The 24,404-nt window shown below is 44.0% G+C and overlaps 1 protein-coding gene across 3 annotated transcripts in view; it reads left to right on the plus strand.

The window, feature by feature from the left end:
- Positions 1-669: 669 nt before the first annotated feature.
- Positions 670-24,404, plus strand: part of LOC121580923 (sodium- and chloride-dependent glycine transporter 1-like) — a 95,099-nt gene continuing 71,364 nt past the window's right edge. For 2 of the 3 annotated variants that reach the window (XM_045224810.1, XM_041896121.2), the window contains exon 1: positions 1,559-1,656. The gene's annotated coding sequence lies outside the window, so the exon portion shown is untranslated. Of the gene's footprint in view, positions 750-1,558; positions 1,657-24,404 lie in introns of those variants that run through there. The other variant, XM_045224811.1, reaches the window with a different exon arrangement.

A 24,404-nucleotide genomic window follows, 5' to 3' on the forward strand; every position in this document is an offset into this window, starting at 1 on the left:
TAAGGATTGAGGCAAAGATGAACAGAGCAAATTACTAAAAACCTGTTTTTGCTTTGTCATTGTGGGGTATTTTGTGTAGATTGATGAGGGGGAAAAAATGTAATCAATTTTAGAATAAGGCTGTAACGTAACAAAATGTGGAAAATGTCAAGGGTTCTGAATATTTTCTTACACTGTATACGATATACCGCCCAAGCCTAGCTGGGACCCGCGTTTTTTATAGGCTTTGCCTGGGGAGCAAAATGACGTTGTAATGGCATTGACATGACGCAATAGTAACCATGCCATTCCAATCACGTAAACCGGGAAAATAAACAAAAATACAAAACACAGCGGAACATAAAGTTGACAGAATAATGCGCTTATTTTGTGACTAAAATTAAGAAAATTGGCCCAAAATTGTAGGAGGAGATCCTCCCGAAGCTTAGAGTCCTTTGCGTATTATAATATAGATGGAGTAAGTAATTAAAAAATTTGTAGAATTGCAGGAAATTAGCTTTAAAACTGCAAAAACGAGGTGGAGGGCCCCCCCAACCAAATCTCGCTTAGGGCCCACAAAAAGGCTAGAGCCGGCCCTGGAAGGAAGCAAAGCTAAATATTATGAGTATTGCAACATGGAACAGGGCCCAGATAATACAATGGGAAGCCTCTCTCTCCCCAGACTGTATTCTCGAAACTTCCCACTATGCAGCGCACTGCCGTCTCTGATATCCCCCACGACTCAGCCTCCCGCCTGTTTTAGCAACGAGGTAAAGCATTACCCATCGCTCAATTACATTTCATCCTTTCTTTAGCCTACTCATTTTGTTTACCTCTTTTTCCGAATGAAATAGCTGTCTCTCTTCAATGACATGTGGATGCCACCATCATCATTTGAACACCACACCTGTCTCTCTCCTCTGACATCGTCAAAGACACATCCTGTGAATGATACAGACATACATTGTAGACAGCTATTAGATGTAATATTATCCTGAGATTGTCATTATCGTACCTCATTCCATGATATATGGTGGCTAAATTACAATGCATAGTAGCCTACTGCATAATAAGGTTTTACTGTTTCTTACAGCCCGATTTCACACACAAAGGAGCTATAGCGTTCTCCTCAGCACGTGCACGCACGTTTCAAAAGCATGTCAGAAAAGCTATATGACCTTAAATGTGATTATCATCAATGACAGTAGGCTATCGCTTATCATCATCATAATTTGTTTGGGGGACGGGACCTAAAATCATTCACTTATTCCTACTTAGCCTAGCCAAGGCTACTTTGTGTTAATTTACAGCATAGGACAAGACATGCCCATTCTAACAGGTCGGTGAAGAACAAGGTAGCTTACTAGAAGTGGAGCCTTGGATGGAACTTTGATTAAACAGGTTGTGGCGGCCATATAGATCCTATTAAATGAATCATATTAATTATCCTATTAGTATGTTATGGTGGTGGCTGGATCAATGCACGCGCTGCTGCTCATAATTCAAGACTCCACTTGTGGGCGTAGCAAATTATTAAGAAAATAAAAAGGCGGTGCATATTTTCAAAGAGGAGGGACCGAAACTCCGCGAAGAGGAAGGCACCAGACAATGTAATGCAACTACGAAAATTCAGTATTGACAAAACCTGCCACCAGATCTTTACGAAACCACGCTATGGTAAGCAATCAATTACACAAAACATTACAATAAGATGATCATGCATTGTTAAAGCTAGTTTTCTTGGCACGTTCAGTAGTTTGAATAGGGGCATCAATCAACCTTACTACTAACCCACAGTAAAGACAAGGGCACGTAACGTACGCTAGCCATGTGTGGATGCTGAAATATGATTTTTGCCTTGACTTTAAAGTTACTTAAAATTAGCTTAGTTAGCTAGCTAGCTAGTTGTTTACTCCGATAATTATATATATATTTGGGAAGAAGGATGAGATAAATAGCCATTTCAACGCTAGCCAATTACATTGTTAACCTGTAATAACTGGCGTGAATAAGCTATCTGCAACTGGCTGTACTTTCTATTTGTAATACCATACCCTTCTTTTTGAATGAACTCTAGCTACAGTGGTGCCTTGGTTACTGATATGTAACACCAATTTCAACATTGCGACTCAACACGTGGCAGTGTCAGATAACGTTAACGGTAGGCTACTTCCCCAGTTGTTGTGCTGACATCATGGAATGGATATGTTGACGATTCTCACAGCGTATTTTAACAGACATTAGCTGCTGTGAGAATCATCAGCATATCCATTCCATGATGTTAGGGCTTCATCAATGTAGAGGAAGTCTCTGTGGTTTCATAAAGCAACGTTAGATATTTCTCAAAAAGTTAATTTAGCTTAAGTCTACAAACATTAAAGGCATATTCTGCCATTTCAACATCCTGACTGTTTGGTCAACTGAGGGATGGGGCTTGATCAGCCTGGGGAAATAGCGTAGCTCATCATCCTATAATTCATAGATCAAGATGGTGTTATTAAACATGTTTGTTTACACTCAAATGATAGGAAAACAAACAATGGACTAATAGAGCCTGAGACCTTCGGTTATGATATGATGATACAGTTATACTAACCATGAGGCATTTGTAAGTTATATTTAACTAATTTCAGCCATTATTATCAATGCGTATCATTAATTGTAATGACCATGGGACTGCTGTAAATATTGGACCGTAATTTAACTTAACACCTGTATCCCCCATGAACATTTGTGGATTTCCCCTATTTAATGTGTTTATTAGTAACAGTAGCCTTTGGTTATTGTCAGTTGCTATCTATAACCATACTCACTTTGATGCTTGTGTAAAATTGTGCTTGTGTAAAATTATTATGTGAGAATTTTCAAATGGGCAAAAAATTATTTGGTTTATTAGTTCCTGAGTGACTGTTAATGTTCTTAGTGGCAATGTGATTTTTCAAAAGGCCTATTTCGTCCTTGCTGCTGCTGTGAAGTGGTGCTACCCCCAGAGGTCAATGTTGCCATTGTAAATGTGATGGGTGTAATGGTGTAATGTTACTTGTCTCAGTATTTCAACAGGTTGGACCAAAACCAGTTTGAAATAATATTATTACATTTATATTATGCATTCATGTCAGTTTTATGTATAGTATGAGTTTTGTTTCTTTCTTCCTATTCTAAAAATAGGGTACTTTGTTACACTTTACCTTTGAAAATGGCACAGGTACTTAAACTACTACTATGGCTTGTGAAGCAATCTAGGTGTCCTTTATTTAAATATCCACCCTAAACGTCACCTTGTTTACGAGGATTCGTTTCCAAATGTCAAAAATATTCTACATTGAAAATTAGTAGTAGCCTAGGATAACTACTACTATGGTTTGTGGATTTCTTGAACATTCTTCACTTACACTGAGTGTACAAAACATTAGGAACACCTTCCTAATATGGAGTTGCACCCCCTTTTGCCCTCAGAAAAGCCTCAATTCGTCGGGGCATGGATCTACAAGGTGTCGAAAGAGTTCCACAGGGATGCTGGCCCATGCTGACTCCAATGCTTCCCACAGTTGTGTCACGTTGGCTGGATGACCTTTGGGTGGTGGACCATTCTTGATACATGCTGTTGAGTGTGAAAAACCCAGCATTGTTGCAGGTCTTGAAACACTCAAACCAGTGCGCCTGGCACCAACTAGCATACCCCGTTCAAACATGCTTAAATATGTTGTCTTGCCCATTCATTCACCCTCTGAATGGCACACATACACAATCCATGTATCAATTGTCTCCAGGCTTAAAAATCTTTATTTAACCTGTCTCCTCCCCTTCATCTAGACTGATTTAACAGGTGACATCAATAAGAGATCAAAGCTTTCACCTGGATTCACCTGGTCAGTCCATATCATGGAAAGAGCAGGTGTTCCTAATGTTTTAGTCCAATAGAAATGTTAGTTTTAACTGTTTGGACTAATGATTAGCCAACATCCCTGGGGTGTATTCATTAAGGAAACCGTTTACCGTTTAAGAACCAAACAGAGGAAACTAAACAGGGAGGGACCTACCTGAATTTGTCCAATAGAAACTCTCGTCTGTGTTTTCCATTTGGAGTAAACAGTTTGTTACAAAATGTTTTGCAACAGACTAAACGTTTTGCCACAGAATCAGCGTAGATAAGGATTTTTAAGCCTTGAGACAATTGAGACATGGATGTGTTCCATTGAGGGTTAAATGGGAAAGACAAAATATTTAAGAGTCTTTGAACAGGTTATGGTAGTAGGTGCCGGGTGCACCGGTTTGTGTCAAAAACTGTACCTCTGCTGGGTTTTTCACACTCAACAGTTTCCCGTATGTATCAAGAATGGTCCACCACACAAAGGACATCCAGCCAACTGTGGGAAGCATTGTAGTCAACATGGGCCAGCATCCCTGTGAAACGCTTTCAACACCTTGTAGAGTCCATGCCCCGACGAATTGAGGTTGTTCTGAGGGCAAAAAGAGGGCTGCAACTCAATATTAGGAAGGTGTTCTTAATGTTTTGTACACTGTATAGGCCTAGATCAAAGGCATGTGTGATAGGCCTTGTAAGTTTGTAATACATAAGTGTGACTGGCTTCAGCAGTCACACTTTAATCATTGTACAACTTATTTCTGACTCTTTATTCTTTAGAATGCTATTTATCATAAACGTTTTACGCACCCTAAAGACAAACCTAGATGTCATTGCTCAACAGAAAAGAGAACTAAAGGAGTCACTTCGACAACCAAACCAAAACAGAAGGGGTTTCAAACAGGTTCTGAATTCACCTATGGGGGTGCCAACTGAAAGTTGGTAAAGCAACCAGGAAAAGGGTCATAAAACCACCATGGATGTCCACTAGATTTGCCTCAGAAAAGTAGTGATATGTTTGATACTGGCGCGTCGAGGCATGCGTCAAAATCGCTAAGCAGCGTGCCGATGCGCGTATCACTTTATCAGAAGTATGTCATCAATGACCTTAGCCCACATATATTGCTGACCAGCAGATGTCACTAATGTGCATTGTGAACAGATAGTGACGCTCAGAGTAATGAACAGTTTTTCAGCACAATTTGTTGAAAGCGCCGAAGCCTTTAGAAAGCCTTGGTTTCCCATCACTACAGAAAAGACAAAAACTAAAGTAAAAACCCACACAAACTTAGGATAGGGAGTTACAAAGAATATTGACCAACATAAACCGGGAAAACCACCAGATTCACGTTTTGTTTGGCTACCTAAAGTGGAAGTGCTGTAACTCGCACCTCAACTAAGATGAGCTGTAGTTAACCCAACATCTCCTCTCCAACTGCTGCACTGGGCCAGCAGGTCTTAAATACCATCTGGGGCAGCACAAGTGAAACACATCCTCACTAATGAGATGACACGCTGGGCCAGCACAGGTGAAACACATCCTGACTAACGAGGTGAACCCAATCAATGCACGCCACCCCTAATCAGGACGTATCCAAAACCAACCTCAAAATGGAGAGAAAAACCAAAGCCTGTAACACGCCATTTAAGCTAGAAACGCCATTCAAACTTTAAAATGTGCAGACCGGTCTGGAATAGGTTGCTTGTATACAACGGTTTGGTAACATTTATACTTTTTATACAATTGTCCTCCCAAAAGTCATCCACTTTAATGGGATTTCTTCAACATTCTTAAGCTCCCATATTCCGAGTGGGTATTTACAATTCCCCCACCTTGGGGGAAACACGGGGGAGTTGTCATAGACTGCAAGCAAAAAAACATTTTACATGTTGCTTAAGAGTGCATTTCAAGTGTTATTAGTCGTATGTACAGGATACACATGGTATACACCGTCCAACAAAATGCTTACTTGCTGGTTCCTTCTCAACAATACAACAACAATAAGAAATATTAAAAGACGAATGCAAAGTAAATGGCTCAGTAGAATATATATATATACACTGCTCAAAAAAATTAAGGGAATACTAAAATAACACATCCTAGATCTGAAAGAATGAAATAATCTTATTAAATACTTTTTTCTTTACATAGTTGAATGTGCTGACAACAAAATCACACAGAAATCAAATGTATCAACTCATGGAGGTCTGGATTTGGAGTCACCCTCAAAATTAAAGTGGAAAACCACACTACAGGCTGATCCAACTTTGATGTAATGTCCTTAAAACAAGTCAAAATGAGGCTCAGTAGTGTGTGTGGCCTCCACGTGCCTGTATGACCTCCCTACAACGCCTGGGCATGCTCCTGATGAGGTGGCGGATGGTCTCCTGAGGGATTTCCTCCCAGACCTGGACTAAAGCATCCGCCAACTCCTGGACAGTCTGTGGTGCAACGTGGCGTTGGTGGATGGAGCGAGACATGATGTCCCAGATGTGCTCAATTGGATTCAGGTCTGGGGAACGGGCGGGCCAGTCCATAGCATCAATGCCTTCCTCTTGCAGGAACTGCTGACACACTCCAGCCACATGAGGTCTAGCATTGTCTTGCATTAGGAGGAACCCAGGGCCAACCGCACCAGCATATGGTCTCACAAGGGGTCTGAGGATCTCATCTCGGTACCTAATGGCAGTCAGGCTACCTCTGGCGAGCACATGGAGGGCTGTGCTGCCCCCCCAAAGAAATGCCACTCCACACCATGACTGACCCACCGCCAAACCGGTCATGCTGGAGGATGTTGCAGGCATCAGAACGTTCTCCACGGCGTCTCCAGACTCTGTCACGTGCTCAGTGTGAACCTGCTTTCATCTGTGAAGAGCACAGGGCGCCAGTGGCAAATTTGCCAATCTTGGTGTTCTCTGGCAAATGCCAACGTCCCGCACGGTGCTGGGCTGTAAGCACAAACCCCCACCTGTGGACGTCGGGCCCTCATACCACCCTCATGGAGTCTGTTTCTGACCGTTTGAGCAGACACATGCACATTTGTGGCCTGCTGGAGGTCATTTTGCAGGGCTCTGGCAGTGCTCCTCCTGCTGCTGGGTTGTTGCCCTCCTACGGCCTCCTCCACGTCTCCTGATGTACTGGGCTGTCTCCTGGTAGCGCCTCCATGCTCTGGACACTACGCTGACAGACACAGCAAACCTTCTTGCCACAGCTCGCATTGATGTGCCATCCTGGATGAGCTGCACTACCTGAGCCACTTGTGTGGGTTGTAGACTCCGTCTCATGCTACCACTAGAGTGAAAGCACCGCCAGCATTCAAAAGTGACCAAAACATCAGCCAGGAAGCATAGGAACTGAGAAGTGGTCTGTGGTCACCACCTGCAAAACCAGTCCTTTATTGGGGGGTGTCTTGCTAATTGCCTATAATTTCCACCTGTTGTCTATTCCATTTGCACAACAGCATGTGAAATGTATTGTCAATCAGTGTTGCTTCCTAAGTGGACAGTTTGATTTCACAGAAGTGTGATTGACTTGGAGTTACATTGTGTTGTTTAAGTGTTCCCTTAATTTTTTTAAGCAGTGTATTTTTTGCATAAGTATAAGACAAGAAGGCACAATTTATAGTACAATATTTACACGTATCAGGGAAGGGGGAATTTCACACTACTTTTGGATTATAAGGATCATAAGTGTGGCGAACAGCATTTGTTTTCCCCACGGTTTCCGTTGTAGTTGTTTATGACTTGAATAGTGACTCAGACCATTGTAAGAACTCCCATTCTAAAACTGACTTACAACATTCTATTCACTGTAAACAATGTGACTTTTGACACAAACAGCTACATTGACCACTTTCCCAACAAGTATGAAATCTTAGTCTACATCTCTCCTATTCAAATCTGAAATCAGAACAGAAATATATTCTACCAATTCAAACGATACAACTGTTCTAGTAACTGCCTCAACTACTTTCTGTCAAATTTGACCATCTTCAACCAAGAAAAGTTGAATATCAAGAGGAACCCTAGTTAGCTGTTGTTGACTGATAAGTATCACAGCTAGCTTAGCTGCTAACAATCACGGATAGCTGGCTAGCTAGCTGCTAGTTAACAACCAAAATATATAGAATAGTGGCAAAGAAATGACTCACGTGTTTGAAATAATCAGTCTGCATTTATTGCTGTTATAGTAAAGTGCCCTAGTAGTTCCATCATGTCTTTCCAAATCCTAAATCCATCCATCCCTTCGGCATGGGTAAACAAGGCAAGCCTGCCGGGCAGTTCGTGCAGCCTGCCCTGCCCCCACGTGGGGTAGCTAATTTGAATATCTAAGTGTATGCACGTCTCATTGGCTGAACTGGCAAATCAGCTGTTTTTGACCAGTAAATGGCCCACATCATTCTGTTGTTTCCTAACAAGCGAAGCAGGGGCACAGAGAAAAGCAGCTTTTTAGCATCCTTAATCATGAAAAGTAATCTATTTAATTCATATTGTATTTAATTTGAAGTCATATTTCATAGACATCTGAAACATTGGACAGTTACTTTAAGAACTATAGATGTATCACATCAATCAAGTGTTAGGCCTACTTGCATGTGAAAATGTCATGGGATGCATTTGCTCCATCGTAGAAAGAAATCACTTTGGTGCAATTTTCACAAGTATGTGGTACATTTTCACAACTCTAAGCACTCAAATCTAAACAGATCATCAAAATGGCTCATCTTTCAAAACTCTTAAGCACATTTTAAATTGACTGATTACAGCAGGTGTCAACGCAACATGTAAAGTGTTGGTCTCATGTTTCATGAGCTGAAATAAAAAATCCCAGACATTTTCCATACGCACAAAAAGCTTATTTGTCTGAAATGTTGTGCTCAAATTTGTTTACAACCCTGTTAGTGAGCATTTCTCCTTTGCCAAGATAATTCATCCACCTGACAGGTGTGGCACATCAAGAAGCTGATTAAACAGCATGATCATTACACAGGTGCACCTTGTGCTGGGGACAATAAAAGGGCACTTTAAAATGTGCAGTTTTGTCACACAACACAATGCCACAGTTTTAAGGGAGCGTGCAATTGGCATGCTGACGGCAGGAATGTCCACCAGAGCTGTTGCCAGAGAATTTAATGTTAATTTCTCTATCATAAGCTGCCTCCAACGTCGTTTTAGAGAATTTGGCAGTACTTCCAACTGGCCTCACAACCGCAGACCACGTGTAACCACGCCAGCCCAGGACCTCCACATCTGGCATCTTCACCTGCGAGATCGTCTGAGGGGGCATGCTACAGAGTATTTCTGTCTGTAATAAAGCCCTTTTGCTGGGGAAAAACTCATTCTGCTCCCCAGTGGGTGGGCCTGGCTGCCAAGTGGGTGGGCCTATGCCCTACAAGGCCCACCCATGGCTGCACCCCTGAAGCAGTCATGTGAAATCCATACATTAAGGCCTAATTTATTTATTTCAATTGACTGATTTCCTTATATGAACTGTAACTCAGTAAAATCTTCGAAATTGTTGCATGTTGCGTTTATATTTTTGTTCACTATAATATTTGTTTGAAATATCATTTTTTTTTTGGGGGGGACAAACTCAATGTAATTTAAAATGACTAAAACCAAATCGAAACTATGTAGAAATGATAATGGACCTACATTCATACAGTTTCTTGACAGTGTCCATCTCGCTATTAATCACCGAAATGAAAGCTAGACCGTCAGGGAGCATAGAAAATTCCAAAAACGGTGGATAGAGGACAATCTTTTGCTAATTTTGACAGCGAGGAAATATAATACATTTTCAGTGCAGCCCTCCTGACCTCGTTGAAGACCGAATGTGGCCCCCCGAGGCAAAATGAGTTTGACCACAGATTATCCATTATATTGACCAGATACTCTAGTGGCTGCTCTGTCTTAAATGTCTTCAAAAATGGAAGGCAGTCAGGAGGAGGCAAGATCAGAAGGAACCATTCAAGCCAGTGAGAGGGCAGATACGCATGTGAACAACAGGCACAACGGTTTCCACTAGTTATCACAGCCACAAAGTCAAAATTGGCTAAATCGTAAAAATTCATGAAAACAACAATTTGCTTTTGGTTTTAATTGAAGTTTAGGGTTAGGCATAATGTTAGCAGTGTGGTTAGGGTTAGGTTTAAAATCACATGTTAAGAAGATAATTTATAGAAATAGGCGGGGTTTGTGACTTTGTGGCTGTGGTAACTTGTGAAGTTGCTGGGATGTCACGTGTCCTACTTATATCAGTACACTCGTAACAACCTAATCATTACGACACTTCTATTAGATAAAATAAGCAACACATAGCAAATAAGCCATAAAATTGTTTGTTAACCAAATTCGACACTCTCATGGACCTCCATACAAAACTCCTCGCTGCTGGAGAAGACAGATTCTGGCCCCAGTTATCCCTCTCGCTTTGCCTCTTCCTATCTGGTTTGACACCCCAGGAGTACAACAAACAAAGTCACTTGTTCACTGCACCAAATCACTCTTTCAATTTGCATATATATTCAATCTAAGTATCTGCTTTTCACAATGCAATACTCACCAGGGTTCACATTAGCTTTAAGAAATCTTCATTTTCAAAACGCAGACCATCAAAATATCGGGTTTTATATTGAAAGTCAATTGTGTTTTTTTGCTTCAATAGAGGGATTAGGGGCGTGCAGCTATATTTTTACTTCACACAAAATACATTAGTGCAACACATTCGGCAGAAAATAGCTGAATTTTCATCAGATGACAACAGAAGTGCAACGCTATTTGGCTAGCAGCCATACATAAATAAATTAGCTTACAATGAAAAAAAAACGATGCATGGCCATCATATTTCTAATGTTTATCATAGAAAGAATGTAGCCAGCTACATTTCCTAATGCTTTGCTTGAAGTTAATCTTGCATTTTACCAGAGAAGAGTACACAGAGAAAAGTAAGAAGAAAATTGGCTCAAATAAATGTTTCTTGTATTTGTCACATTAAAAAACAACAACATTTTAGTCATTTTAGCAGACGCTCTTATCCAGAGCGACTTACAGTTAGTGAGTGCATACATTTTCGCACCGAATACAAAAGGTGTAGGCTTTACCGTGAAATACTTGCTTACGAGCCCTTCCCACGATGCAGAGTTAAAAAATAATAATCCCAAATTTAAATGGTAACACGAGGAATAAAATATATTCAATTTACATAAGTATTCACACCCCTGAGTCAATACATGCTAGCATCACCTTTGGCAGCAATTACAGCTGGGTAAGTCTCTAAGAACTTTACACAACTGGATTGTACAATATTTGCACATTATTATTTTTAAATTCTTCAAGTTGGTTGTTGATCATTGCTAGACAGCCATTTTCAAGTCTTGCCATAGATTTTCAAGCCGATTTTAAGTCAAAACTGTAACTAGGCCACTCAGGAACATTCAATGTTGACCTCGTAAGCAACTCCAGAGTGTATTTGGCCTTCTGTTTTAGGCTATTGCTCTGCTGAATGGTGAATTTGACTCCCAGTGTCTGTTGGAAAGCAAACTGAACCAGGTTTTCCTCTAGGATTTTGCCTGTGCTTAGCTCTATTCCGTTTCTTTTTATCCTAAAAAGAACTCCCTAGTCCTTGCCGATGACAAGCATACCCATAACATGATGCCACTATCATGCTTGAAAATATGAAGAGTGGTACTCAGTGATGTGTTGAGTTGGATTTGCCCCAAACATAATGCTTTGTATTCAGGACATAAAGTTAATTTATTTGCAACATTTTTTGCAGTTTTACTTTAGTGCCTTATTGCAAACAGGATGCATGTTTTGGAATATTTTTATTCTGTTCAGGCTTCCTTCATTTAGGTTAGAATTGTGAAGTAACTACAATGTTGTTGATCCATCCTCAGTTTTCTCCTATCACAGCCATTAAACTCTGTAACTGTTTTAAAGTCACCATTGGCTCGTGGTGAAATCCCTGAGCGGATTCCTTCCTCTCCGGAAACTGAGTTAGGAAGGACGGCTGTATCTTTGTAGTGAATGGGTGTATTGATACGCCGTCCAAAGTGTAATTAATAACTTCACCGTGCTCAAAGGGATATTCAATGTCTGCTTTTTCTTTTACCCATCTACCAATAGGTGCCCTTCTTTGCGAGGCATTGGAAAACCTCCCATGTCTTTGTGGTTGAATCTGTGTTTGAAATTCACTGCTCGACTGAGGGACCTTACAGATAATTGCATGTGTGGGGTACAGAGATGAGGTAGTCATTCAAAAATCATGTTAAACACTATTATTGCACACAGATTGAGTCTATGCAACTTATTATGTGGCTTGCCATAACAAAGGGGTTAAATATTTATTGACTCAAGACATTTCAGCTTTTCATTTTTTATTAATTTGTAAAAATTAGCTGGGGTAGCTGCCTAGTGGCTATTCTGATGGTCTGGGGGTAGAAGCTATTGGGCAGTCTGACAGTTTTTGCCATGATACTCCTATACTGCCCGTGTGGGTCTGAGTGATGGAAGATGGAAGCGGGGAGAACAGGCCGTGGCCGTGGCTGAGGTCCTTGATGATCTTCTTGGCCTTCCTGCTACACCTGGTGTTGTCGGTGTCCTGGAGGGCAGAAAGTGAGCTCCAATGGTGCATTCGGCTGAGCGTACCACCCTCTGTAGAGCCTTGCGGTCAGCGGCGGTGGAGTTGCAGTACCTGGCCGTGATGCAGCCCGACAGTATGCTCTCGATTGTGCTCCTGTAGAACACCGTGAGGGCCCTTGGGGACAGGCCAAATTTCATCAGCCTCCAGAGGTTGAAGAGTCACAGCCATTCCTTCTTCACCACGGTGTCCGTGTGGTTTGATCATTTCAGCTCATCGGTGATGTGTACGCCGAGGAACTTGAAGTTTCTCCACAGCGGCCCTGTTGATGAGGATGGTGGCATGCCCAACCTGGTTCCTCTTGATGTCCATAATCAGCTCCTTTGTTTTGCTGATGTTGAGGGAGAGGTTGTTTACCTGGCACCACGCCGTCAGACTGCCTACCTCTTCTCTGTAGGCCGTCTCGTTGTTATTAGTAATCAGGCCTACTACTGTCGTGTCATCAGTCAACTTGATGTTGGAGTTGGAACTGTGTGAGGCCATGCAGTCGCTGGTATACAGGGAGTACAGTAGAGGAGGCACTCTTGTGGGGCCCCCGTGTTGAGGCTCAGTATGGAAGAGGTAATGTAGCCTACCTTCACCACCTAGGGGCGGCCCATCAGGAAGTCCAGGACTGAGTTGCATAGGGAGGAGTTCAGTCCCAGGGTCTTGAGCTTTGTGATGAGCTTATGTTATTGAAGGCCGAGCTGTAGTCGAAGAACAGCAAATCAAATCAAATGTTATTTGTCACATGCGCCGAATACAACAGGTGTAGACGTTACCGTGAAAAGCTTACTTACAAGCCCTTAACGAACAATGCAGTTTTAAGAAAATAGAGTTAAGAAATATAAAGTAAAAAATAAAAACAAATGAAAAAAGTAACACAATAATGAGGCTATATACAGGGGGTACCGGTACCGAGTCAATGTGTGGGGTTACAGGTTAGTCGAGGTAATTTGTACATGTAGGTAGGGGTGAAGTGACTGCATAGATAATAAACAGCGAGTAGCAGCAGTGGAAAAACAAAGGGAGGGGGTGTCAATGCAAATAGTCCGGGTGGCCATTTGATTAATTGTTCAGCTGTCTTATGGCTTGGGGGTAGAAGCTGTTAAGGAGCCTTTTGGACCTAGACTTGGCGCTCCGGTACTGCTTGCCGTACGGTAGCAGAGAGAACAGTCTATGAGTTGGGTGACTGGAGTCTTAGACAATTTTTTGGGCTTTCCTCTGACACCGCCTAGTATATAGGTCCTGGATGGCGGGAAGCTTGGCCCCAGTGATGTACTGGGCTGTACGCACTACCCTCTGTAGTGGCTTACGGTCGGATGCCGAACCGTTGCCATACCAGGCGGTGATGCAACCGGTCAGAACGCTCTCGATGGTGCAACTCTTTGAGGATCTGGGGACCCATGCCAAATCTTTTCAGTCTCCTGAGGGGGAAAAGGCGTTGTCGTGCCCTCTTCACGACTTTCTTGGTGTGTTTGGACCATGATAGTTTGTTGGTGATGTGGACACCAAGGAACTTGAAACTCTCGACCCGCTCCACTACAGCCCCGTCGATGTGAATGGGTGCGTGATCGGCCCTCCCTTTCCTGTAGTCCATGATCATCTCCTTTGTCTTGCTCACGTTGAGGGAGAGGTTGTTGTCCTGGCTGTCTCATTGTTGTCGGTGATCAGGCCTACCACCGTTGTGTTGTCAGCAAACTTAATGATGGTGTTGGAGTCGTGCTTGGCCACGCAGTTGTGGGTGAACAGGGAGTACAGGAGGTGACTAAGCACGCACCCCTGAGGGGCCCCGTGTTGAGGATCAGTGTGGCAGATGTGTTGTTGCCTCCCCTTACCACCTGGGGGTGGCCCGTTAGGAAGTCCAGGATCCAGTTGCAGAGGGAGGTGTTGAGTCCCAGGGTCCTTAACTGAACTGTAGTCAATGAACAGCATTCTCACATAGGTGTTCCTTTTGTCCAGGTGGGAAAGGGCAGTGTGGAGTGCGATTGAGATTGCGTCATCTGTGGATCTGTTGGGGCGGTTTGCGAATTGGAGTGGGTCTAGGGTTTCCGGGATGATAGTGTTGATGTGAGCCATGACCAGCCTTTCAAAGCACTTCATGGCTACCGACGTGAGTGCTACGGGGCAGTAGTCATTTAGGCAGGTTACCTTCGCTTTCTTGGGCACAGGGAGTATGGTGGTCTGCTTGAAACATGTACACTACCGTGCAAAAGTTTGGGGTCACCTAGAAATGTCCTTGTTTTCGAAAAAATAAAATAAAAATGGTCCATTAAAATAACATCAAATTGATCAGAAATACAGTGTAGACATTGTTAATGTTGTAAATGGCTATTGTAGCTGGAAACGTCTGATTTTTTATGGAATATCTACATAGGCATACAGAGGCCCATTATCAGCAACCATCAGTCCTGTGGTTGTGTTTGCTAATCCAAGTTTATCATTTTAAAAGGCTAATTGATAATTAGAAAACCCTTTTGCAAGTATGTTAGCACAGCTGAAAACTGTTGTGCTGATTAAAGAAGCAATAAAACTGGCCTTCTTGAGACTAGTTGAGTATCTGGAGCATCAGCAATTGTGGGTTCGATTACAGGATCAAAATGGCCAGAAACAAATAACTTTCTTCTGAAACTCGTCAGTCTATTCTTGTTCTGAGAAATGAAGGCTATTCCATGTGAGAAAAAGATCTCGTACAACGCTGTGTACTACTCCCTTCACAGAACAGCGCAAACTGGCTCTAACCAGAATAGAAAGAGGAGTGGGAGGCCCCGGTGCACAACTGAGCAAGAGGACAAATACATTAGAGCGTCTAGTTTGAGAAACAGACTCCTCACACTATCTCAACTGGCAGCTTCATTAAATAGTACCCTCAAAACACCAGTCTCAACGTCAACAGTGAAGAGGCGACTCAGAGATGCTGACCTAGGAAGAGTACACATGTTCATGAAATACAATGGCCGTAATCACCCCAGACACACCTGGCTAACTTGATGGGTCATGTAATCATCTGGCGAAGTGGAGTCTTTTGTTTAGACATGTAGCTAGCTAGTTAAACAATGAACCGGCATAATCCCAACTCATACTACTACCACCAATACAAACTGATTGTCATAGCTGCAGTATGAATCTGCAGGTATCTAAAGCTAACCAACTGGGTTCAATGTTAGCTAGCTAGCTAATATTAGGCTTTAACTAGCAATGCAAATGGATTTCTGATTCTAATAATATTACTACACAGATGATACACATAACGTTAGCTAGCGAGCCAGCAAGCTAATGTTCGCTAGCTAGCGAACAGTACGCTTTAACTTGCAATGAAAACGACTTTGACAAAATTAGAAACTTATAATATCTGAAAATGTTTCTAGACCCTTACCCGTATACATGGATGAATGCTTCACGGCAGACTGGAACTATTTAACTCCGTTTTGTTTGTAGCTACATCTTGTTTGGCCAATGTTGTGTCAAGTTACTCCAGTTCACGCTGACAGTGGCGTGTGCAGAAAGTAGCCCATCACAACTTTTTCCAACTGATCTGTTGATAGCACCTGCTAAATTCAGGGCATCAATATTGTTGAGAAAAGTAGCAAAACTTTTGTCGCTGTCAGGTGTCAGTGTGCAGCACAGGACACAGAACTGAGTAATAGACTAACTTTACTTGAAAAACAACAAATCTAATTACCACGCAGGGAAATACATCAGCTCACAGCAGTATGAACACCAAACAAAGAACAATCACGCACAACACCATGAGGGAACCAGAGGGTTAAATAGGGAAACAAATTAACGTGATGGGAACCAGGTGTGTACAATACAGACAAAACAAATGGAAAACAGAAACGTAGATCGGTGGCAGCTAGAAAGCCGGTGGCGACGACCGCCGATAGCCGCCCCGCACAAGGAGAGGCACCAACCGGTGGAAGTCGTGACAGTACCCCCCTGACGTGTGGCTCCAGCTGCGCGCCGACACCGACCTCGGGGACAACCCGGAGGACGAGGCGCAGGACGATCCGGGTGGAGACTGTGAATTTCCTGCAGTAAGGAAGGGTCCAGGATGTCCTGCACCGGCACCCAGCATCTCTCCTCCGGACCGTACCCCTCCACGAGGTACTGAAGGCCCCTCGCCCTACGCCTTGAGATCATGATGGCTCGCACAGTATACGCCGATGTCCAGCGGGGGCGGAGGAACCTCCCGTACCTCAGACTGCTGGAGCGGACCAGCCACCACCGGCCTGAGGAGAGACACATGAAACGAGGGGTTAATACGGTAATCAGGGGGGAGCTGTAACCTATAACTAACCTCGTTCAGTCTCCTCAGGACTTTAAATGGCCCCACAAACCGCGGACCCAGCTTCTGGCAGGGCAGGCGAAGGGGCAGGTTTCGGGTCGAGAGCCAGACCTGGTCCCCCGGTGCATACATCGGGGCCTCACTGCGGTGGCGGTCAGCGCTCGCCTTCTGTCGCCTGATGGCCCGTTGCAGGCGCACATGGGCAGCGTCCCAGTTCTCCTCCGAGTGCCGAAACCATTCACCCACCGCAGGTGCCTCGATCTGGCTCTGATGCCACGGTGCCAGGACCGGCTGATACCCTAGTACACACTGAAATTGAGACATGTTAGTGGAGGAGTGGCGGAGGGAGTTTTGGGCCATCTCTGCCCAGGGGATGAAAGCCGCCCACTCCCCCGGCCGGTCCTGGCAATAGGACTGCAGAAACCTACCCACATCCAGGTTTACTCTCTCCACCTGCCCATTACTCTTGTGGTGAAACCCTGAGGTCAGGCTGACCGAGACCCCCTGACATTCCATGAACGCCCTCCAGACCCTTGATATGAACTTGGGACCCCGATCAGACACTATATCCTCAGGCACCCCGTAGTGCCGGAAGACTTGGGTAAACAGAGCCTCCGCAGTTTGTAGGGCCGTAGGGAGACCGGGCAAAGGAAGGAGATGGCAGGACTTAGAAAACCGATCCACAACGACCAGGATCGTGGTGTTACCTTGTGACGGAGGAAGATCCGTCACGAAGTCCACCGATAGGTGTGACCACGGCCGTTGTGGAACGGGTAGGAGTTGTAATTTCCCTCTGGGTAGGTGTCTAGGTGCCTTGCACTGGGCGCACACCGAGCAGGAGGAAACATAAACCCTCACGTCCTTAGCTGAAGTGGGCCACCAGTACTTCCCACTAAGACAGCGCACTGTCCGACCGATGCCAGGATGACCAGAGGAGGGTGACGTGTGTGAGCCCAACAGATCAATCGATCCCGGACATCAATCAGAACGTACAGACGCCCAACCGGACACTGGGTGGGAGTGGGCTCCGTACGTAACGCCCGCTTGATGTCTGCGTCAACCTACCATACCACCGGTGCCACCAGGGAAGAAGCCGGAAGTATGGGAGTGGGATCCGTGGACCGCTCCTCTGTGTCATACAACCGGGACAGTGCGTCTGCCTTAGCGTTCTGGAAACCTGGTCTGTAGGATAGGGTGAAAACAAAACAGGTGAAAAACATGGCCCACCTTGCCTGGCGAGGGTTCAGTCTCCTCGCCGCTCGGATGTACTCCAGATTGAGGTGGTCAGTCCAAATGAGGAAAGGGTGTTTAGCCCCCTCAAGCCAATGTCTCCAAGCCTTCAGAGCCTTGACAACAGCTAACAGCTCCCGGTCCCCCACATCATAGTTTCGCTCCGCCGGGCTGAGCTTCTTTGAAAAGAAAGCACAGGGGCGGAGCTTTGGTGGCGTACCCGAGCGCTGAGACAGCACAGCTCCTATCCCAGCCTCGGACGCGTCCACCTCTACTATGAATGCTAAGGAGGGATCCGGATGAGCCAGCACGGGAGCCGAGGTAAACAGAGCCTTCAGGTGACCAAAAGCCCTGTCCGCCCCAGCTGACCACTGCAGTCGCACCGGTCCCCACTTCAGCAAGGAGGTAATGAGAGCCGCTACCTGACCAAAGCCCTGGATAAACCTCCGGTAGTAGTTTGCAAACCCTAAGAACCGCTGCACTTCCTTTACCGGGGTTGGAGTCAGCTAATTACGCACGGCTGAAATGCGGTCATTCTCCATCTCCACCCCTGACGCGGACAGGCGGTACCCTAGGAAGGAGACGGACTGTTGGAAGAACTGACATTTCTCAGCCTTGACATACAGGTCATGCTCCAACAGTCGACCAAGCACCTTGCGCACCAGGGACACATGCTCGGCGCATGTAGCGGAGTATATGAGAATGTCATCTATATACACCACTACACCCTGCCCGTGCAGGTCCCTGAAGATCTTGTCTACAAAGGATTGGAAGACAGACTGATGGAGCATTCATCAACCCGTATGGCATGACGAGGTACTCATTGTGCCCAGAGGTGGTACTAAATGCCGTCTTCCACTCATCCCCCTCCCGGATACGCACCAGGTTGTACGCGCTCCTGAGATCCAGTTTTGTGAAGAAGCCTGCCCTGTGCAATGACTCGGTCACACTGGCTATGAGAGACAACGGGTAACTGTACTTCACCGTGATCTGATTTATACCCTGATAGTCAATGCACGGGCGTAAACCTCCATCCTTCTTCTTCACAAAAAAGAAACTCGAGGAGGCAGGTGAAGTGGAAGGCCGAATGTATCCCTGTCCCAGAGATTCGGAGACATATGTTTCCATAGCCGCCGTCTCCTCCTGTGACAGAGGATACACGTGACTCCTGGGAAGTGCTGCGTCTACATGAAGATTTATTGCACAATCCTCCCGTCGATGGGGTGGTAATTGAGTCGCCTTCTTTTTACAGAAGGCGAGAGCCAAATCGGCATATTCAGGGTGAATGTGCATGGGGGAGACCTAGTTTGGACTTTCCACCGAAGTTGCACCTATGGAAACACCTACACACCTCCCTGAGCACTGATGTGACCATCCCTTCAGAGCCCTCTGTTGCCACGAAATAGTGGGGTCATGATGGGCCAACCAGGGAAGCCCCAACACCACAGGAATCCACCCTCCTGCGTTATCATACATAGTGGAGCTGTGATCTCCCTAATCAGGCCCGATCCTAAAGGACGACTATCTAAGGCATGTACAGGAAAGGGCACATCAACAGGAACAATAGGGATCCCTAATCTAATCTAAGTGCAAATGCACGGTCAATAAAGTTCGCAGCTGCGCTTGAATCTACTAGCGCCTTATGCTGGGAATGCAGGGAAAAATCAGGAAACTTTATACAGACATACATGTGCGCAACAGGGAGCTCTGGGTGAGTCGGGTGCCTACTCACCTGGGATGATCCACCAGTGCCCTGCCTGCTGCCTCGACTCCCTGGGGAACCTCCCCAGCACCGACCAGCAGTGTGCCCTCTGAGGCCACACTTGGTGCAGGAAACGGCCCCACCTCCGGTCACCCTTAGAGCAGCACCTCCGAGCTCCATAGGGGTAGGGTCGGAGGTGCTGGGGGATGGAATGGACGGACCCTGATCCGGACGTCCGCGGTTGGCCAACAAGTTATCCAGCTGGATGGATAAATCCACCAGCTGGTCGAGTGTAAGGGTGGTGTCCCTGCAGGCCAGCTCCCGACGAACGTCCTCCCATAGACTACACCGGTAATGGTCGGTCAGGGCCCTCTCAAAGCGCTGGCAGCCAGGGTCCTGAAGTCCAGTGCGAAGTCCTGTGCGCTCCTCTTCCCCTGTCTGAGATGGAACAAGTGTTCCCCCGCCGCTCTCCCCTCAGGCGGATGATCAAAGACCGCCTGGAAACGGCGGGTGAAGTCCTCGTAGCGAACCAACGTAGCGTCTATCCCTCCCCATTCGGCGTTGGCCCACTCCAGCGCTTTCCCCGACAAACAGGAGATGAGGGCGGACACTCTCTCGTAACCTGAGGGAGCCGGGTGGACGGTCGCCTGGTAGAGCTCCACCTGGAGCAGGAACCCCTGGTACTCGGCAGCCATCCCATCATAGGCCTTTGGACTAAAATGTAAATGTAATGTATATGTAAAATTATAAATGTATCAATTGACAACAATTAAGGTTGGTATAGGGTTAGTATAGATTTAAGCAATAAGGCACAAAAGGGTGTGGTATATGGCCACTATACCACGGCTAAGGGCTGTTCTTATGCACGACGCAACGCGGAGTGCCTGGACACAGCCCTTAGCCGTGGGATATTGGCCATATACCACAAAACCCAGAGGTGCCTTATTGCTATTATCAACTGGTTACCAACGTAATTAGAGCAGTAAAAATACATGTTTTGTCATAGCCGTGGTACACGGTCTGATATACCACAACTGCCAGCCAATCAGCATTCAGGGCTCGAACCACCCAGTTTATAATACAACTGCTAAGCTGTTTTAGTAATCGCATCAGCTACTTTTTCAACTACTTTTTCTATCAACTTCTGGAAACAACTGTCGTTTTGACCACTTTCCCAACAACTTAAGACAAAAAAGAGCGTATGAAATCTTAGTCTAGAAATAACTTAAACCAATCAAGAGATACAGCTGCTTTAGTAACCACATCAACTACTTAAATTAAGTTAACGTTCCACTGTTGAATTTACTGCCATGGAACATTGAGAATTGTCAGATTATATCACTGGGAGGAGCACATTCTAAGACTGATTATGCCACACAGATCACTCTAACCCAAAAAAAAACACTATAACAAACCCACACTCACTAAACACTCTACAATAGCTATCCCACATAGTATAGGTAACCCTACCAATCTACAGCAATCACTATTACTACTGCTATTAGGCAAACTACTACTACTACTACTACTACTACTACTACTACTACTACTACTACTACTACTACTACTACTACTTTACTACTACTACTACTACTACTACTTTACTACTACTACTACTACTTTACTACTACTACTACTACTACTACTGGGCTACAGTCACTATTTCCACTACTACTGCAGTCATTACGTCTACTGTTACTATCCCACTAAAGGCTACTATCCCACTGCTTATTATACAGTCAGTACTACCCATTTTTCAACACTAGCCTCTAAAAACGTAAACTTCTAAACTACATAAATGCTTTTAGACAGCATAAGCAAGTCACACAATTATACTTCATGTCAAATTACCTTTTCTAGTTTGTATCAGATAATTTGCATCATGCCATTAGTTAGGCTATGACACGACACAAGCCGCATTTAGGGCTGTCACTGTCTTGGAATTTGAGGTTATTACCGACATAACCATAACCATTGTAGAGGGGGCTTTTCTCTGTGGCTTTTCTCTGCAACTTCACTATTACCATTACACTTAATTATTACCAGTAGCATTTCATTATTAATATTCAAGTTAATACCTCAAAATATGAGTCTAGTATACAAATGAAGAAGTGTCTGATTCGAGAGGAATTACCAAAAAATACAGATTTTGACGCACTAAACCATTCACACCAAGTCCGATGTGTTTTTCCCTCGACTTTTCCGAACAATTCGCATAACGTCACCGATAGGATGAATCATGAAAGGAGCTTGGCTATGTTTAATTCACTTGCACCCCATTTAATAAGAGAGGAAACGTAAAACTGGCACCTGTCGTCATTCCTCGCACATATGCTGACCCTGCAACAAGATACCGTTTTTCCGCCTATCTGATTAAAGAGATGAAGTCCAGACAGGCTAGGCCTATTTTAGGAAACTTTCTGAATGGACATAGAGAATTAGTGAACTCATACACGCACACCCACCTAAAAGGACCAATCAAAGCTGCCTGCAGCGCATCTCACTCAGAAACATAAGCAAATCACATTTGTCCTTTCCCAAAAACGTATTAAAGACCTTGCCTTAGCCTCAACTCCTTTCTGTAGGATATTAAAACAATTATAGGATAATGTAAAATCAATGTAGCTTATCATATGAATTGACGAGGAAAGTTTTAAGGGGGATATATATAGAGACAGCTGTGATAGGCATGAAGATGAAATTGACAACCGTTAGAAAATAGAAACACATGCACGCAACCTGTCCATAGCCCAATGATCAGCCAACCTGTCCATAGCCTAATGATCAGCCAACCTGTTCATAGCCCAATGATCAGCCAACCTGTCCATAGCCCAATGATCAGCCAACCTGTCCATAGCCCAATGATCAGCCAACCTATCCATAGCCCAATGATCAGCCAACCTGTCCATAGCCCAATGATCAGCCAACCTGTCCATAGCCTAATGATCAGCCAACCTGTCCATAGCCTAATGATCAGCCAACCTGTCCATAGCCTAATGATCAGCCAACCTGTCCATAGCCTAATGATCAGCCAACCTGTCCATAGCCTAATGATCAGCCAACCTGTCCATAGCCTAATGATCAGCCAACCTGTCCATAGACTAATGATCAGCCATTGATTTTAGTGAAGCAATGGGTGGTAATGTTGACACTACATTTTAATTTGAGTGCTTTATCTAAATCTGTGCAACCACTTACTGATAAGGGTAAACGCCGGCAGATATTTATTTTATTTTAGAGTTGCCTATAGCAACAGGTGGTCGCCTAGATTCATGATGCATTCATATATTAATTAACTTCTAACTGACACATCTCTCTGTCTTCTTCACTGTTCCCTTCTTGCACAATTCACACAACTCCACTGGCCTATCTCTTCCCCCTCTCTCTAGCTCTTGAACGAGTAGCTTATATATAGACAATGAACAGCAATATAGTTTGAAACTTATTTCGAGCTATTTTTTAAAACGAATTGGCCTAGGTCTATTCGAGGAGAGAAGCATTGATCAATCCTCTTGCTTGCTGAATGGCTATAAAATAGGCTACAGCGTTGGCAATGCACTGGCGGTGAAGTTTGAATGGCGAGAGTGACGTGTAGCCTAGCTCTCGTGTGATGTGATAACATTGGCTAAATTGATACCTTACTGCACTGATGCATTGCAAGCGTAAAAAATAAGTTAATTAATTCACACAACAAACCCACAGACGTGTCAGTGGCAGTGTCCCAGATATTTCTCCTTTCCTTAGAACGTATTAAAAAACCTAGGCCTACCTTAGGCTTTCCGAAAGTAGGCTATAAGATAATGAATTGACCAGGACAGTATGAAGGGAAGAGAGACAGCTATGCTATAGTATGAAGATGAAATTGACAATCATTAAAATAGGAACAAATACAGAGAACATGTCCATAGACTTTTTATCAGCGTTGTTTAGTCTATAAATTAAGAAAAGATTCCGTATCAAATTTTACAATTCCAGGTTGGATAGGATTGGTAGCATTGGCCATTTGACACAACATTAGCGCATTATAGACCTCAGAGCCAGAACATCTTTGTCGACTGCTGTTGAATAATTACTGAATAGTCAGACACATCCAACCTTTTTAAAGGCGCACTATGCAGAAATTGCTCCGCCATATCATGGTTGCAAAAATTCTTATAGTTTGCCTAATGTAAGTTTATGTGACAAAACAAGCAAGTATAGTGTAGAGAATCATTGTACCATCTAAACCACTCTGAAATATATTTTCCATAACCAAAAATATAGTATTTTCAGCTGTTTGAAGCTGGTGTACAAAACCGAAAGTAAACGACGCAAAAGTAAAACTTAAGAACGGGAAGCATAGAAATAGAGCACATAGAACAGATCTACCGCTTCGTAGACTTGCTTTCAATGAGAATGACAGATCTGTAACTCACATTCAGGGGTGGAAAAAGTACCCAATTGTCATACTTGAGTAAAAGTATAGATACCTTAATAGAAAGTTACTCAAGTAAAAGTGAAATTCAGCCAGTAAAATACTACTTGAGTAAAAGTCTAAAAGTATTTGGTTTTAAATATGCTTAAGTATCAAAAGTAAAGGTAATTGCTAAAAAATACTTAGGTATCAAAAGTAAAAGTAAAAGTATAAATCATTTAAAATTCCTATTATTTAGCAAAGCAGACGGCACAATTGTCTTGTTTTTTTAATTTTCGGATAGCCAAGGGCACACTCCAACACTCA

This window comes from Coregonus clupeaformis, chromosome 14 (assembly GCF_020615455.1).
Source record: "Coregonus clupeaformis isolate EN_2021a chromosome 14, ASM2061545v1, whole genome shotgun sequence".
Lineage (NCBI taxonomy): Eukaryota > Metazoa > Chordata > Actinopteri > Salmoniformes > Salmonidae > Coregonus > Coregonus clupeaformis.